Source organism: Magnolia sinica, chromosome 8 (genome assembly GCF_029962835.1).
Source record: "Magnolia sinica isolate HGM2019 chromosome 8, MsV1, whole genome shotgun sequence".
Taxonomy (NCBI): Eukaryota; Viridiplantae; Streptophyta; class Magnoliopsida; order Magnoliales; family Magnoliaceae; genus Magnolia; species Magnolia sinica.
In genome coordinates, this window is record NC_080580.1 from 1321775 (window position 1) to 1338689 (window position 16915).

The window sequence follows — 16915 nt, forward strand, 5'->3', positions numbered from 1 at the left end:
CTTGTTGCATACGCTAAATGCAATCGAGAGCACCTACGAAAGTGATATAGGTAGGATTTTATTTTTGATATTTTATTCTACTTCTGTTGGTTTCTCTCTTGTGCTTACCCGCTCTTACGTAGATATCTTTGGAAAGCCTCTTGATTCTTTCGTCCAGGTACTATCTTTCCATCACTCCTTTATATTTTATTGTCCCATGTGCATTACATGCTTATTTCTTTTACATTGAGGACAATGTAGATTTTTAGTTGGGGGTGAGAGATTAGGCTACCTAATCAGTGTTTTCTTGGTCTTGAGCAGAAATTGTGAAAATTTTTAAATTTTTCTGGAATTTCGTATGAATTCGAAGTGATTTTGACGGCCATCTTGGATTTAAAATTACAAGATAAGTGATGTTGGTAATTACTTTTTTTCTATGACTCTTGGATTCAGTATCTTTTAGATTTCACAGTTAAGTTTGAACTATTAATCCATGATTAGAGGTTTTAAATATTGATTGAGTCAGGATTTCACAAAACACATCTCGCTTTCACATTAAGGTTTCAGTTTGATATTGAAAGATTTACTTGGTACTCACTAAACATGAAAGGAACCAACTTGGAAAATTGAATGGATTGGGCGAACAGTCTTTACCATAGGTTTGCTCCCTATAGGTGAGGATTCGATTCCCCATGGATGATATTTGAAAAGGAGTTGGGTGTACAGTCTTTACCTTAGGTTTGCTCCCTATAGGTGAGGTTTGATCCTTCTTCTTGGCGTTATTTCTAATGAAAAAGTCAAAAATTAAAAGAATAAAGAGATAATGTATAAGGCAAAGTTGGATTACCGTGAATTCTCTTATTGGTCTCCGATAATATCTTTAAATAGAGAGGTGAATCTTAATGTTGATAAGTCAAGATTAGACTTTACATCCATGGAACTCAATATTTAGAATCGTTCTAATTAATGGATTAATATTTGAGCTTGATTATGAAGTTTACCATGAGCTTGATTTCAGGAGAAAGTAATGCCAACATTCATGAATCTTAGAGTTCGAGTATCTGAATTGTTTTTCATAACTCTCTTGAGTTTGTAGAAATTGTCTTATAATTCTCAACTTATTTTTCGCATACTTTGCTCGGGACTAGCAAAATGCTGGTTGGAGGTTGTGTTGAGGGTCAAATATTGCATATCAGACCCAGTTGTTGCCTAGATTTATGAACATGGCACCGTTTAATAGCTCATTTTAATCATGTTTCTGTTGCAAGGTGGAATTGCGAGCTGGGACTGGATCGGGATGCTAAAAGCATGGAATTAACGTTCGGAATGCACCAAGGCAAGGGACGAACCCCAGGAGACCAAGATCGACGGATGTGCATGCTAGGAACCCAAGAAAATTGAGGAACTAAAGCTCAAGTGGCCTGAAAAGTGTCCAGAATGCAAGATCATAGGGTTCCCACCATCCGATCAGTTCGAAACTCCATATATGGCCTGAAGACCACAAATTAACCGTACATGACGGATTTCAACCCTCAGATCCCTACGGAAGTGGCCCAACGGACAGATCAGCCCCTTTAATCATTATGTGGGGCCCGCCTGATATCTGGATATACTTCAAATTTGGTATGGACGGTTTATAGGATATGACAGAATGGATGGACGGAACGGATTTCGTGAATATATCAAAATGGACCCTATGCTGCAGTGCGTGTACACCATATACTTGAAGACGCGCGGTGCACTGAACCAGCTGCTTGACCGCAAGCTCCCGCACGCAACAGAGAAGGATCTGTTTCGTAAACCGATCGCTGTGATCTTGTAGTGGGCCACCATCTGAGGTTTTCAGGTCGATCTGGACCGTTCAGTAAACTCTAACAGCGCAACCAACGTGGACCTAGGAGAGATAATTTCAGTAGGCAGTATAGATTAGATATCAACCGTTCAAACACAGGACGAACGGTGAAAGGAGAAATCCAGTGGGCCGCACGGAATCTAATCTACAATCTGTTTTTTCTAACTTGTTTTTCGCCGGGAATCAAATGGACGGAGTGGATTTCTCATCTGAGCCTGATCGAGGACCCCGCCAGGATCCAGCGGAACTCTCAAGCGGTCCCTGTTTCGCGGGCGTCCGGGAAACCCGGCCGCTGTGGGCCCTTCTGTGCTTCTGATCAACATCAGGTCGATGATCCAGACCATCCAGACATATGATAACAAGGTGTTGACCCTGTCCAAGAAGTTCAAATGGATCAGATAGCTGAAACAGATCGGCTATTGAGCCAAACGCGGGTTGATCGCAGGTCCTCCGCCTGTTGCTGCGAAAGCTGTTTTATTCCGACTCCAACACATTCTCTTATGCGTAAGACTTCCGCATGGAGGACGGAAATTTGTCTCCGACGAGAGTGCTATAAAAAGAGAGAGAGAGAGAGAGAGAGAGAGAGAGAGAGAGAGAGACAGAGAGAGAAAGTGTAAAAAAAAAACGGAGGTCGGCTGGAGGCAGACATGTGAAGGAACAGGGGGCAGCTACGGAACGGAAGAAAAGAGAGGAGATCAGCGCTCGTTTTGAGGACGATTGAAGGGATCTCTCTGGTGTAAACGGGAGGTGGTCTACTGCTGTAACCGTTTGGAGGAAAAAGGGGAAGCAGGAGGTGGTTTTTCTGCTGCTGGAGAGGTTTTGGAGAGAGAGCTGCTAGAGCAACCGTGGGACTGTCAAGAAAGGAAAAAGCTGGGGAGGAACGTGGAAGCTAACCATAGTTTTGGAGGGACATGGGAGTTGGGATTGGATGGCTGCACAAGTGGAAGGCTTTGGTGCTGGAACGAGCAAGGCAAGGAAGGGAAACAGAGAAGACAGGGAGAGCTAGGTTTGTTTCCGGATCTTCTATGCTATTTTCTTTCTTTCTTCCTTCTATGAATCTTAAGGCCCTTAGCCTAATCATGGTTGGCTAAACCTTTTAGCTAGGGCTAAGAGGTGAAGCCTGTAGCAAGATGGGAGATTTTACTGTGTGTCTTTAATTCATAAACTGAATTTGATATAGTTGATTATTAAAGGAATATTTTTCTTAGTCTTTTATGGTCTGTTGTGACTGAAATTACAATGGGTTTGCAATGGCTTTGAGTATTTCTTTTTCCCTTTTTATGTTTATGAAGTCAGGAAGCCATATTGTTCATCATTGCTCCATGGGCATGGTAGGATGGCAGTACCCTTCCTGATCCTCATACATTGTTGATTGGCTGGTAATTAGTTCAATCCTGTTGTTTGCTTTGTCTCCTGGGCATGGTTAGATGATGGAATCCATTCTAATTCATATACCTTTCACCCCTTGAAAACTATATCAAAGGAAGTCTAGTAAATTTCCATGATTTCTGAAGCAGGCATAAGTTCTCCCTGATCTCTACAAGTGGATCCTCTGAATCCCTAGTTTTCTTCCTCTGAATTCCTTAAAGTTTTAGATAATTATTCCACAATTATTTCTTAAATTCTATTTGGTTTAGATCACATCTTAGTCTAGTTCTAGTTCTACTTGGTTCCAGATAACGTACAGGTATCAGTCCCTGTGGATTCGACCTCGGTCTTACCGAGTTTATTACTACATCACAACCCTGCACTTGGGGTGTGAACAACTATGTTGCATGCATAGAAAAAGGGAAGAGTTTGAAATTGAAGTATGTATTAGGAATGTATTTGGCATTATTTTGAAGTTGTTCCTTTGTTTTGAAACTATGTAGTAATACATTAAAAACACAAGATTGTTATGAAACTATGAACAGAACAGAGGAACAAAACTCTTCGGATGGGGCCCATGCAAAAATCCAAGGCCCCATCTATCATGTGCTATACAAATGTACTTCCACTCTTCCTAATGGAACCGATCCCAACTCTGTCCAGAAACAAACTTCCTCTCACTAGCCGAGGAAGACTCGTCAGATTTCTGACTAAGTCATGAGTTTGCTTTGAACTACCTTCCTTCGCCAGGCCATCAGCCGGCCCATTCGCCTCTCGCGGAATATGGAAAAAGCTAAAGTTACCCCGGCTGGCAAGCGCCTTGATCCTCTCCCGCCAATATCTCCAAATCCAAGCCAGTGTGGATTTTCCTAAAATGCAATCAATCAGCCATTTGGAATCTAATTCGACAGACACCTTGTCGATTCTGAGGTTGACGCATAACTCCATCCCCTCGCACATGGCCCGAACTTCGGTCATATTGTTGGAAGCAATCCCGAAGCCAGAATAGAAGGCGAAGATCACTTTGCCGTTGTTGTCCCTGCACACTCCACCACCCCTTGCTAGACCTAGGTTGGTCAGCGCCGATCCATCAACATTCAGCTCAAATGTCCCCTCGACAGGCCTGATCCATTTCACAACTAGATTAATAGGGGAGGGCGACCGCCCTGGCGCTGCTCTGGGTGGGCTCCAAGAGGGACCGTGGAAAAGGGACCCAATCCACCACTTAGCCCTCTGAAGGATGGACTGAAAATGCATAGGGAGGTTGTCAAATCTAGCCTCGTTCCTGATCTTCAAGATTTGCCAAAGGTAGAAGACCGGGGCGAGTTTGAAGAGGGTGGGGCTGATGGTAGGAGGAACGGGTCTGTTCCACCACCAGTGAAGCCAAATCTGGATGGACTGGTGGGCGAAGAGAGGAATATGAAAAAACTCTACAAGAAGCTTCCAAACCATATCTGCCAGGATACCGTCCATAAACAAGTGAGACAAAGATTCAATGGACGGGTCTTAAGACGCACTTTGCTGACAACAAGAGCATTGGGACGCTAAAGAAAAGCCCTTGACTTGAATGTTCACATTAACCGGGATCACCCCCAGCAATAACCGCCACATAAAAGTGGACATCTTTGGCGGAACCTTAGGATGCCACACCCCTCTCGACCAGGACTTCCTTTGGTCCACCCTTCTCGTCACCCTCCAAGCAGACTTCACAGAGAAGCAACCCGAAGGATCAAAAGGCCAGATTTGCCGATCATCATCAACTGAACAACAAAAACTACGCTGGAGAATATGCGCCTTTATCCAATCAGGCAACTCGAATGGAGGTTCCGAAACAAGGCTGCCTTCATCCAAAAAGTCCACCACTTTGAGCTCTCTACAATTATCAGGAATGTGAAGGGGGGGGATATCAATTAGACGCCCAAGGCCCGACCAGTTATAGTTCCGCATATTGCACTCCCCTTGGTAGATATCAACTTGAACATTACTATCCAGCACGATATACAACCCCACCAGCCACTTCCATAAGGGAGAAGAACTGGTAGGGGGCGATAATAGAGAGGCGTTCCAATCTGGTTGCTAATATTTGGACTTAATGAAATCTGCCCAAAGGCTCCTATTGGACTTGTACCGAATACTCCAGGCCATCTTCAAATGGTGCGCCTTCATAACCTCTTTTAGCTTACGAACACCCAAGCCACCCTCCTCCTTAGGCTTCGTGACCGAGCTCCAAGATACCCAATGAAGTTTTCTTTTGCCGTTGCTCCATCCCCAGAAGAAATTGGAAAAGGACTGCTCCATTTGCCCTATCACCTTCGCTGGAAGAATGGTAGCCACCAAAGAATGAATCGGGATCGAGCTCAGGACGTGGGAGATGAGCGTGAGCCGGCCAGCTTGGGACAACAACCTCGCGTTCCAGCCCTGCACTCTGGCAAAGATCTTGTCTAACAGAGGCTTAAAGCTAGCGCTAGACACCCTGCATTCAATGATAGGGACACCCAGATAGGAGAAAACCCCAGTAGCTCTACAGAAGCCAAGCGATCTTTCAATTGATCTCACCCTACCGGGTGGAACCTTGGACGAGACGAAGAAAGCACTTTTCCTGGGATTAACCTTCTGCCCAGAAGCCACCTGGTAATTGTTGATGAATTGTCGCACCTTTGAAAGAGAGAGGAGGATGCACCATTAAGAAAGAGAACAGTGTCATTGGCATAGAGGAAGTGGGAAATCTGGGTGCAACCCTGTTTAAGCTTGAACGAAGTGACTGAGCCCGCTGCCACCAACCTAGAAATGCCACAGCTAAAGACTTTCGCACAGAGAATGAAAATGCTGGGAGAAAGCGGATCTCCTTATCTCAACCCTCTCGAAGATTTGAAGAAGCTGCAACTTTCAACATTGAGAACCAGTTATTGTTACGGCAACTTTTACCATTCATGTGGGGCCACTTAGCTATGTAATAGCCGCCTCGGTACTGACGCTGCCAGTACGTAATCCATGTCCATGATTTTCTTGAAACTTTTCACATTTCCATGACAGCTTAAAATAAAAATAAATTAATTAATAAAGCAATCATGAGAGGGTTCTAAATTTGCGACCTGAATTGCACGGTAGTAATGCTAAATTATCGGACCCTATGATCATATCTCCATGCTTTCTAGAAAATAGCTTGGTGAGACCCATTCAATCCAGATAATAAATGCTAGAGAAGAATTGACAAAGCGATGATTGATCAATACCGCAACTAATGGTGGGCCTAGATGCAAAATGCCATCCACACCGTTAATATAAATGGAAATCGCCAAATCAGTTTTGATCAAGCCATCTTAATAATCTCAACTTATCCTTTTTTTTTTCTTTTTCTTTTTTGTTTTTGGTCAGCTTGTTAGTACACCCCACTGCTAGTTGACACTTCGCTGTTAGTCACCCCCACTAGGGATTGATACCAAGACCTCAGTGTTGAAACGATGTATCTTTCACTCAGTCTACCACTTGAGCCATGGATCAGGGTGTATCTCAACTTATCCTGCAAACAAAAGCAATCATCCATAATTTACAGGCATCATATGATTATTATCATACATATGAGTGCACCTTTTGGATTATGGCCCATTCACATCAGGGACCCACTAATTGGATTGTCTGGATAAACAGAGACCCTAAGATCTCACCCTTACAGGTAATCCCGGCCATTTATCATGTTGATTGTATTTTATGTGTGCACTGTACCAAAATCAGGCTGGGACGGAATCACATCGCGTACTGAGTTACTCAGTACGCTCTTATCATACTGAGTAAACTCAGTTGGGCCCACCTTGAAATTATGTGGTCTATCCATGCCGTTCATCCATTTTTCCATCTAGTTTATGGAGCTGAGCCCAAAATCAAAGTATATCCAAAGATCAAATGGACCACCACTGGAAACAGTGGGGATAATGATTTCCACCGTTGAAACCTTTCTAGGCCTGGCAATGATGGTTATTTGCCATCCAACTTGTTCACGAGATCATGCAGACATGAATGAAGGAAAACAAAAATATAAGCTTGATCTAAAACTTCTGTGGCCGTCAAGAATTTTTCAACGGTAGACATTCAATTCAACTATTTCCTATGATGTGGTCCATTTGAACATTGGATATGCCCCATTTTTGGTTCAAGCCCCATTTTTGGTTCAAGCTCCAAAATTATCTAGTAAAATGGATTAACGGAGAGGATAAAGTATATAAATCACGGTAGACCTCAAAGAGTTTACTCAGTATGTTAAGTGTAGTGAGTTGCTCACTACACAATCCGCTTCCCAGTGGCACGTGTGCACTGAATGTGGAGTATTATGACACGCTTAATTTGGAAGTAAGGGTTAATTCGGTAGTTTTTCAAGTTGAAGGTTATAAACTATAATTATACAATGAAACAAGGAAAGTTTCGCGAGAAGCTTTAAGTGCCACCAAATCGAATTCAAACATCACATACATCGTGAGGACACGAAAAAGACTTGCAATATCCGACTGCAGTAGTCAGATTCAGTGTAAGGAGACTTTCAAGAATCGACGGATGGCATTAGAGTTATTTTTTTATTGGGTATTTAGGACTCAGGTATTTGGCAGAGGAGAGTTATGTCTTGGGCCCATCCTCATATTTGGCAGGCAGATTTAATCCCGCTCTAGATCTTTTAATACCACGACCAGGCACTGGAGCTACACAAGACGGACTCATCTTTCACAAAACTACCAAAGTGGCCCTGCTTTTCATCTCGAGGACTTCATTTTAGTACTGCGATGGCTAGCAAGTGAGATCGCGGGTTCTGGTGAGTCTGTGACAGTGGCCCACCTTGATAATGTGTTCTATATCCATGTCATCCATCTGTTTTGATAGCTAATTTAAGGGCACAGGCCCAAAAATGAAGCTAATTCAAATCTCAAGTAGACCACACCATGCGAAACAGTGGCGAACATCCACCATTAAAAACTTCTTATGGGCTGCAAAAGTTTTGTATGCCACAATATGATCTGTGTTTTACTTTCATCAGATGCATGTGACCTTATCAATAGATTGGATGGAAAATAAATATTACAGTGGATCTTAGGAAGTGGTAAATAATATATTAGAGTGGGTCTTAGGAAGTTTTTAATGGTAAGGGATCAATTGCTACTATTCCATATGGTTTGATCCGCTTGAGATTTGATATGCTTCATTTGGGCCTCATGCCCTAAAATAAGCTAGGGAAACGGTTGGAAGGCTTGGATGTACAATACATAAGTCAAGGTATGCCCCATAGTTTTCCCAACTTTACTAAATTTGTGTGGTATTTGATACACACACACTGAGTAATTGTAACCACTCAAATTAAACTACTTAAATTACTAAACCTACTATAAAAAAGTGGCATCTACAAAGTCATAATGGTTGAACCATCCTCTTCCGTTGAGTTCTCAAGAGGTTGGGCTTGGGTTGAATTGGGCCTAGATTTTGAATTGTTCAAGCAATGTCATTTAAAATTTTGATGTTGAGCCAAACCCATTTATAGCCTACTTCCCAATTTGTAATGCACTTGTGTGTTGATATGGGTGTTAGATCTGTATTGTGAAATTGACGAATCATTTAGGCATCAATAATAGAGATTCAAAACAATAATCTTAAAGTATGCTTGATTGGAAAGACATTTCTGATGCCTAAATATCACCAACGGGAATCTTGATATTCCGCACCTCACACCTTTAGTAGAATCTCTCGATGAGATTAGAATTTTCTCTTGTTGGTGAGGGGACCAAGACATCTATTTATAAAAAATATTAGTAAAAAATTAAACTTACTCATCACACTTCTCTCTTTTAGGGTCTCTACACCATAGGTTTCCATATCTAGTTTAATAATATAGGGAGCACGGTTCAAGCATTCTTCCCTAAACTATTTACAATGATCACAACTATATTGGGGCCCATTGAATTGCTTAATCTAAATAATCCAACTGTCAGATCTAAACTGATGATCATGTACGCCCCACCTGATAAGAGTCTTACAACAATACCAATGGATATTTGTCATTTCAACCATCCATATGCCTATCGATCCTATAACCATGTCATATAATTAATTAAGTGTTTTTTTCTACTATGTATAATGATGTAGACATCAAGGAGTATATGTACAAGTTTGTTTATATAATTAGCTTTAAAAGAGTGACAACCTTTGAGATTTTATGAAACTAATTAAGATTTTTAATATAAACCATTGATAATTGCCTGAAAATCTACTTGCTTAGAAAGTAAGGACTTAAATATTAGGGTTTTTTTTTTTTTCTTTTAAGACACGTCCTAACACACGCACACACAACAATATGTGCTCGAAGCCATGACCTTAGCATTAAAACCCTTGTGAATCTACCACTAAGTCATGAGTAGGGACCCAAAGGCTTAGATATTAGTTACAGCTAGGATTTTATCCAACCTTGCTTGCTAAGATCCTCTTTGGATTTATGTGTTATCTTGTTTTTCTCAAGCCCTATCCAACAATGGATATGTGGAGCCTACCATGATGCCTATGTAATATCCATATGCACATTTGCTGCTATGCCTAACGTTAGCTAAAATTAAGACTTCAAACAAAAGATAGATTTAGAAGTCAAGCAAACCAAAAAATGAAAAAAACGACCCATCTACTATTGAAAACTCTTCTTTTATCTTCGTAAATTACCCATTCTTCTCCATTTTCTCTCTCTCTTGACAAAATCTCTTCACCGGTTTCCTCTTCCCTCCCTGCATGAGTCCCACGTGACACTTTCTGTAGTACATCTAAACTGTAGCCCTAAACTGCAACACTACTTTAATGCCCTAGCCATAACTTCCTGAGGACATTTTGCAGGAAGTTTTTGAGCTGGGAATTTAATTAGGGCCCACTGTGATGTTTGTAAGAAATTCACCATGTCCATCCGTTTTGTGAGCTAATTACTTTAGGGGGTAAGGCTAAAATTGAGAAAAATCAACGAATCAAGTGGGCTGCATGATAATTTTTTTTAAAAAAAAAAAGGTAGGTAGTGAAATTCACACAGTTGCAACCTCCCTGAGTTGACAATAATGTTTACATGCCATCGAAACCGTTCATACCACAAATATTATCTGGATTCAAAACTTCTATGGTCCCATAAATATTTCAACCGTGGATGCTAAATACTCAGGTTTTCGACCTACTTGAGTACTACAGCCCGATCATTTTTAGCCTAATGTCTTCTGATGGGCTCACAAAACGGATGAACTGGTGAATCTATCGCAAACATCACAGTGGCCCCACGTAGGTTCGAGCGATTAGGTTGCTGAGCCACCCATTGGTGGTGGTGTGATGATGAGGTGAGATTTGATTGACTCATCCATCGCACCATGCAGTAAATTGTAGTTTTCTACGTTTCACTGCAACTGATGATGTGACAACACGTGATCTATGTTGAGTAATGATCAGCGACCTTGATTTTTTATTTTTCATTTTTTTATTTTTTTCCAAAAAAGAAAGATTTGTATTGATCAGCTTCTTTGTTTTTGTACAACCATTCGGGCAGGCCCAAACAAAAAGACTCGGGCCCTGCCTATAATATAAAACCCCTACACCTGGCTAAACAGAGACAAACGAAAACTGGAGACCACTACTAACTGCAGAGAGCGGCGAGACAACGGCAAACCCAGCAAAGGCAAACTGGCATAGAGAAAAGAAACCCAGAGATGAGAGTCAGGAGAGGCCAGAGCTGCAGCGGAAACGAAACAGCTCCAACCTCAAACAGCCGCTCCAATCTATAAGAGGCAGCCAAACTCTCACAAAATAGAAAACTGCAGCAGCAGGCAACCGTGCAGATGCCGAGCCGAGAAGAACGACACTCAGCAAGAAGGGAACTCCGTGAAAAGCTAGACATCCCCTCCAGTGGATGAAGAGAAATGAACTAATCCGCAACCGCGCCAGTTCGAACTGCCCCTAGGCCCAACCTATCAAGGAAGAGGCTGCCCCAAACATGCCAGGGGAGGAGCTTAGTGCTCCGATAAAAGACAAAGGATTGGTTTCGCTGCCCATCCGGGCCATACCATCTGCTAGCCCATTCCCTTCTCTAAAAATATGTAGAAATTGCAGGTGACCAATAGTTCGAAATCTCTGAATTCTCTCAATCCTGTTGGAAGCGGTGATGGATTTGTGCAAATCCAAAACCGTGTGAGCATCGTCTGAGCTAGCTGTGCTAGCTGTGAGATTAGATTTTCTTTCTAAAATTAGATTGCTAGCTGTGAGATTTTTTCTAAGTTTACTCTGCTAGCTAAGAGAAGATAAACAGTAGATTTTTCTAGATTTTTTTCTTTCTCTAGCTGCCCCTGCGATGTATCTGGACAGGGATAGATTAGTCTTTTTACGTAACAAGAAAAGCCTATAACAGCACCGTGTATTCATTTCCGTTTGAATACGATTCTAATATAGCAGCATATCACTGTTTCTTTTAAAAAAGTTTATTTTTTGTTTTGAGGTGGCTGCAGCCACTCGTCAGCAAAAGGATTGGGTTTACAACCCAACAAATCCAATATGTCCACTTCCAGGAGGGACGCACGATATATACCATTAAGGAAATCAACCACGATCTTGGAGTCAAATTCAACGATGATATTAGAAATGGCAGAATGGAGACATAGGGAAATCCCGTCATGAATAGCACGAAGCTCCGCATATATGTTAGACGCCAACTCGTAGTCAGCAAAAAAAAGCAAACATAAACTCACCCTTGTCAACCCTACAAATACCACCTCCACCTGAGGGCCCCGAATTTCCTCTGGCTGAACCATCAGAGTTGAGTTTGTACCAGCCAATACACGGTTTCTTCCATGTGACCACAATTGGAGGATGGTGGAGACGAGTAGCCTCAGCTATCTCCAGAAAATTCCTTGAGGATCTGCTCGGCGGAGGGAACAGAAGATCAGGGGCTCGCTGAACAAGCAATTGCAGCCACCGCTTCACCTTGTACAGAATCTCTGTCTCGTTCATGACCTTGCCATCGAATTTGGCTGAATTCCTGCCCTTCCAAATCTCCCACAGCAAAAGAGATGGGGTGATCTTACTAATCGGGGAGGACTGATGAAGCAAGCCCGCGGTGTTCCACCAAAAACTCGGTTCTCAACAATTGACCGATTGACGGAAAACGGGATCCCAAAAACATCCCCCGGCCTTTGCCAACAAGCAGAAGCAATTGCACTGTTGATGAACAGGTGGTGCAAAGATTCCGCAGAATGTCCCCTGGAAGAGTCGTTAGAGCAGCACAAGCACTTAGAGGGTAGAGAAACACCCCGCCTCTGAACACCACCAACGTCTATAGGAACAGAACACCAGCGACCTTGATTGACCAAAACCATACGGTGCACAATGTACATAGTTGATTTTGATTTTGTACTTTGGGTATTCAAATCACCTATCAGAACCGTCCATTAGATCTGGTTCCACTTCTTCGGCTATTAAGAAAAAAATCACAGCAATCAGATAGTTCTATACATGCATGACTGATTATATCTTCCAAGAACAAAATTCTACATCCATTTTGTATGTCACTAATTAGACGGTTACAATCATCTGATCAGTATGAATTTTTCAAAGCACTCCACAGGGAGAGTACACTGGACCTAATGGACGGTCCATGTAGGTAGTTTGGATGCCAATGAGCCCAGACTAAAATATGGGCATGAATCGGTCCCATACACTTAGCCACCATTTCATTAATAAGCTGTGCTTTAATGGTTTAAAGTGACTTTTTTTGTTAATGGCTAAAGGAAGCTAAGGTCAGTTCTGTCATTTCGCTCAAAAAAATTCCACGCAATTTCCAAGTAAGATGTCGTAGAGTATGAGGCTGCTGTTGTTGTTTTTTCTTTGGTCGGCCATGAAACATAAAGGTGGGCCAACCATCAAAACTTATAGCTGCATTTGCATTTGGATATATCAGATCATTGATCTGGACCGTCCATGGGTCCAGCACACTCTTCCTAGGCCTCAGTGTGAAATCACACAAACTAGATGATTCTAGTCGTCCTTAACTTGGCCCTTTCTGTAGACCTATTTGATTTTCTAATTATAGAGGTAATTCAAGTTAAATGGGTAATAATTATTTGCCAGTGTATTTCAGATTGGATTTCCAAGGTGATGTTGACCACCACCTTTCATTCATAACACTCTTCCCGTCGTCGGAGGAGAAAAATGTTAAATCATGGGGCCCAATATGATGTGTGTGTCTTATCCACACCGTCTATCCCTTTAGCCAACTCATTTTAGGACATGAGCCAAAAAATGAAGTAGATCCCAAGATCAAGTGGACCACAACATAGGAATCAATGGGAATTGAACTCCTGCCATTGAAAGCTTCTTGAGGACTCCAAAGTTTTGGATCAAACTGATATTTTTTTTTCCCCTTTATCAATGACTGTGTGACCATATGAACAGGTTGGATGACAAATAAACATCAATGTGGGCCCTAGGGAGAAAATACCTTTCAACCGTTAACGTTTTAATGATCATTGTTCCTTAAGGTGTGGTTCACTTGAGCTTTTGATTTTCTTAATTTTTGAGTTTATTCTTAAAATGTATTTTTTTTTAAAGGATGGATGGTGTAGATAACTCACATATATCATGGTGGGGCCCACATATTTAAATCAGTAATAACATATACTAAATGGACCGCTTATCGAAACGTAATTCCGGGCGAATTTCAAACAGGTGGGGTAAGTATAATTACTTATTTCCCTGTATTTATCGGGGAAATTAAAAATCAAGAATTGCCCCTCCAAAGTATGATTGGCTTTGATGATCCCATCCATCGCTTGGCAAAAAAATGGCATTCAATCATTTCTTCATGCTATTGGTTGGATGGTGAGAACCACCTAATCAATAATTGGACCAAATGAAGGGTCCAGATTGATGATGTGGACTGTACACATTTCCCAACTGCAACTAGTGCATTGAAAGGTCCCCATGCACTTATTAGCCCACCGAAGGGTTTTTCAAAATCGCCCTCAAATTTCTTAAGCGGTACAGGCGGGGCCATTTGTGGAAAAAAAAAAAAAAAAAAAAAAACCTATATTCATATTGTGTCATGTTCATACTGAGCTATGATCCTAGCAAATGATCCTAATCCAATCCGTGCTTGAAGTGCCATGGAAGGTAGCTTGGTTATATAAAATTTTAAAAGTGCATTTCAGGCACCGACCTCACCCTGGAAGGTGTTTTCATCATTGTCCGGCCAACTTGAACTCTGTGATGGCATTCAAATTCGGTTACCCAACAGCCAGCCTTTACGTAGTGATAACAGTAATAACAGTTACGCATTGCGGGGTTGAAGTGTCGACATGGCAGTAACGGCCTCATAACAGTCCTGTAACGATTTTATACAGTTTTTTCAAAAAATGGAAAAAGCGTTATCTGTTGATACGGGGACCGTAATGGTGTTACGGCCCGTATTATAACGATAATGGCGGTGGTCGTTACAGCCACCATTACCATTTTGGAACACCCGTGATCTTATATCCATGTCTACCATCCCTTTTTCCAAGATCATTTTAGGGAATGAGCTTAAAAAATAAAAAACACACAGATTTCAAGTAGACCATATTATAAGAAACAATGGTGACTGAACACTTTATTATGAAAAACTTCTCAGAGGCTATAGTATAGTTTTCATGAGGTTTATTTTCCATCCAACCTGCCGATAAGATCACATAAGCCTAAGCGAAGGGAAAAAACATATATTAGCTTGATCCTAATGATTTTGCCACATTAATGATCAATCACCACTAGTATGGTCCACCTGAGAAATGAATCTGCTTCATTTCTGGACTAATGGACAGCCAGAAAGTTCTTTAAACTAGTAATTTTAGTATACAAGGGACACTGTGGTCCACGTGAGTAAAACAGGCTGCTTTTTAAAACATTGTCCCCACCCATTTGAAAAGCATAAACGTTTGATATTGCCACGTGTCCTAACAACGTCCAAAATTGGCACGTGTCTGCATCACTGATGTTGGCGTGCGGAGCGAATCAAGTCTCGTTTGGCAGCATAGATTGGGAGGATTTGACGGCATTGAAGGGTTTTCATAATCCATAAGGGCCCGTTTGGCCGGGTGGATTGGAAGGGATTGGATGGTATTGGGGTGGATGGCATGGATATCTAGGTAATAATGATTTTGTCAGTGGATTGTCTTGAGATCCATGGGATTGCTCTACCCCTGGACTGCTATATCCAGTTTGTTTGGCACGCCCTGCCAATACCGGATTAAACCTTCCCATCCTTTCCAATCCCTCTAACCAAACACGTCCCTGGCAAATTGGGGTGGATTGGATGGGATTTAAAGGTAATAAAGGCGTTGTCAGTGGATTGTCTTAAGATCCTGGGATTGGTATCAGATCACCGGCTCTGTTTGGCAATCCCGGGATTTAACATCCAATCCCTTCCAATACCATCCAATCCCTTCCAATCCAACTGGCCAAACGGGCCCTAAGTTGGAAGCATGGATATGTATTTGGAATTAAGGGAATTGTCAGTCATCTCTCACACTGATTTTGCATTCTCTCTTTTTAGTGAGATTATCAATTTTTTTTATTTTTATTTTTTTGTTTATTTTTGAAAGAAAGAGAGTAGAATGTGTAACATTTATAGTTGTCACTAAGATATTAATCTATTATGGCCTGCATAACTAAAATTACATCAATGGAATGATTTGAGCGGTCCCTAAATCAGCCTTATAAATTAATGATTAAAAAAATTAGTGGTTCAGTTGTGATCCTATTCTATGGTCAATTCGAAATATGAAATTTCATCACTTTTTGCCAATGTATATATATTTTAATTAGTTTATTACTATCACTATATCAAACATTACATGTCCCCTAATTAAGGATATTAATATTAATTTAGTAATTACATTCCAACTCCTGTAAATATGTTACATAATGGCGTTACAATAGTTATCCAAAAAGATGAAGTAACCCGTTTATGGAGAAAGTGACCCCCATAGGTACCTATGCGAGATACGCAAGCGTCTTCCCAATAAAAATCTACAGTGGCGTTACAATAGTTATCCATGGAACCGGGAGCATTTGACGCTAGTTTCCCTTCGATATAATCCAGAAACGTAGCGTAACTAGCGTTAGATAGAGAGAGATAAAGAGAGGGAGATTTGTTGTCGCGTCAATAAATCAAAGCAAAGGAGCTCCTGATCTCATGAATGCCTCCTTTCTCCGCTCACTCTTAAATGCCCTATTTTCACCTCCATTCTCTCTCTTTCTCTGGTGTTCGGATCAATCGAACGGTCGCGATGAAGTCTGATGGAGTCTCATACGTTGTAGAAAATGAGAGTTTGGCAGCTCGTTTACAGATCTAATGGAGTGGTTGAGAATTAGGGTTTAGATCAGGAAATCGCTATATATTTTTCACTGTCGTTTTCCTTGCCGTATATTGATGAATCGGAGTTTCAGGGTTGTAGAGTCGCAAATGCAAGCGCCCGTATAGCAGCAGAGGCAAGGGAGGAGCCTTGGAGCTATGATGAAGGACAAGGAAGAGAATCTTGCGTTGTTTCTCGAGATGCGGAAGCGGGAGAAGGAGCGGAATAGCTTGCTGCTCCTCCACACCTCCGAAGATTTTGATCCTCTTTTAGGTATGCGCTTCAATGGTTCCCAGTGTAACATTCAGACTTCTTGGGGGTAGATTCAGTTCTTTCCAGACCTTAGGTT

At 41.5% G+C, this 16915-nt stretch overlaps 1 protein-coding gene across 8 annotated transcripts in view; it reads left to right on the forward strand.

Moving 5' to 3' along the window:
- LOC131252556 (cytochrome P450 72A397-like) overlaps positions 1 to 7967 on the forward strand; it is an 85748-nt gene extending 77781 nt beyond the window's left edge. For 2 of the 8 annotated variants that reach the window (XR_009174532.1, XR_009174534.1), the window contains exon 5: positions 7837 to 7967. The gene's annotated coding sequence lies outside the window, so the exon portion shown is untranslated. The remainder of the gene's footprint in view (positions 1 to 7836) is intronic. The other 6 variants (XR_009174530.1, XR_009174536.1, XR_009174529.1 and 3 more) reach the window with 6 other exon arrangements.
- Positions 7968 to 16915: the final 8948 nt, after the last annotated feature.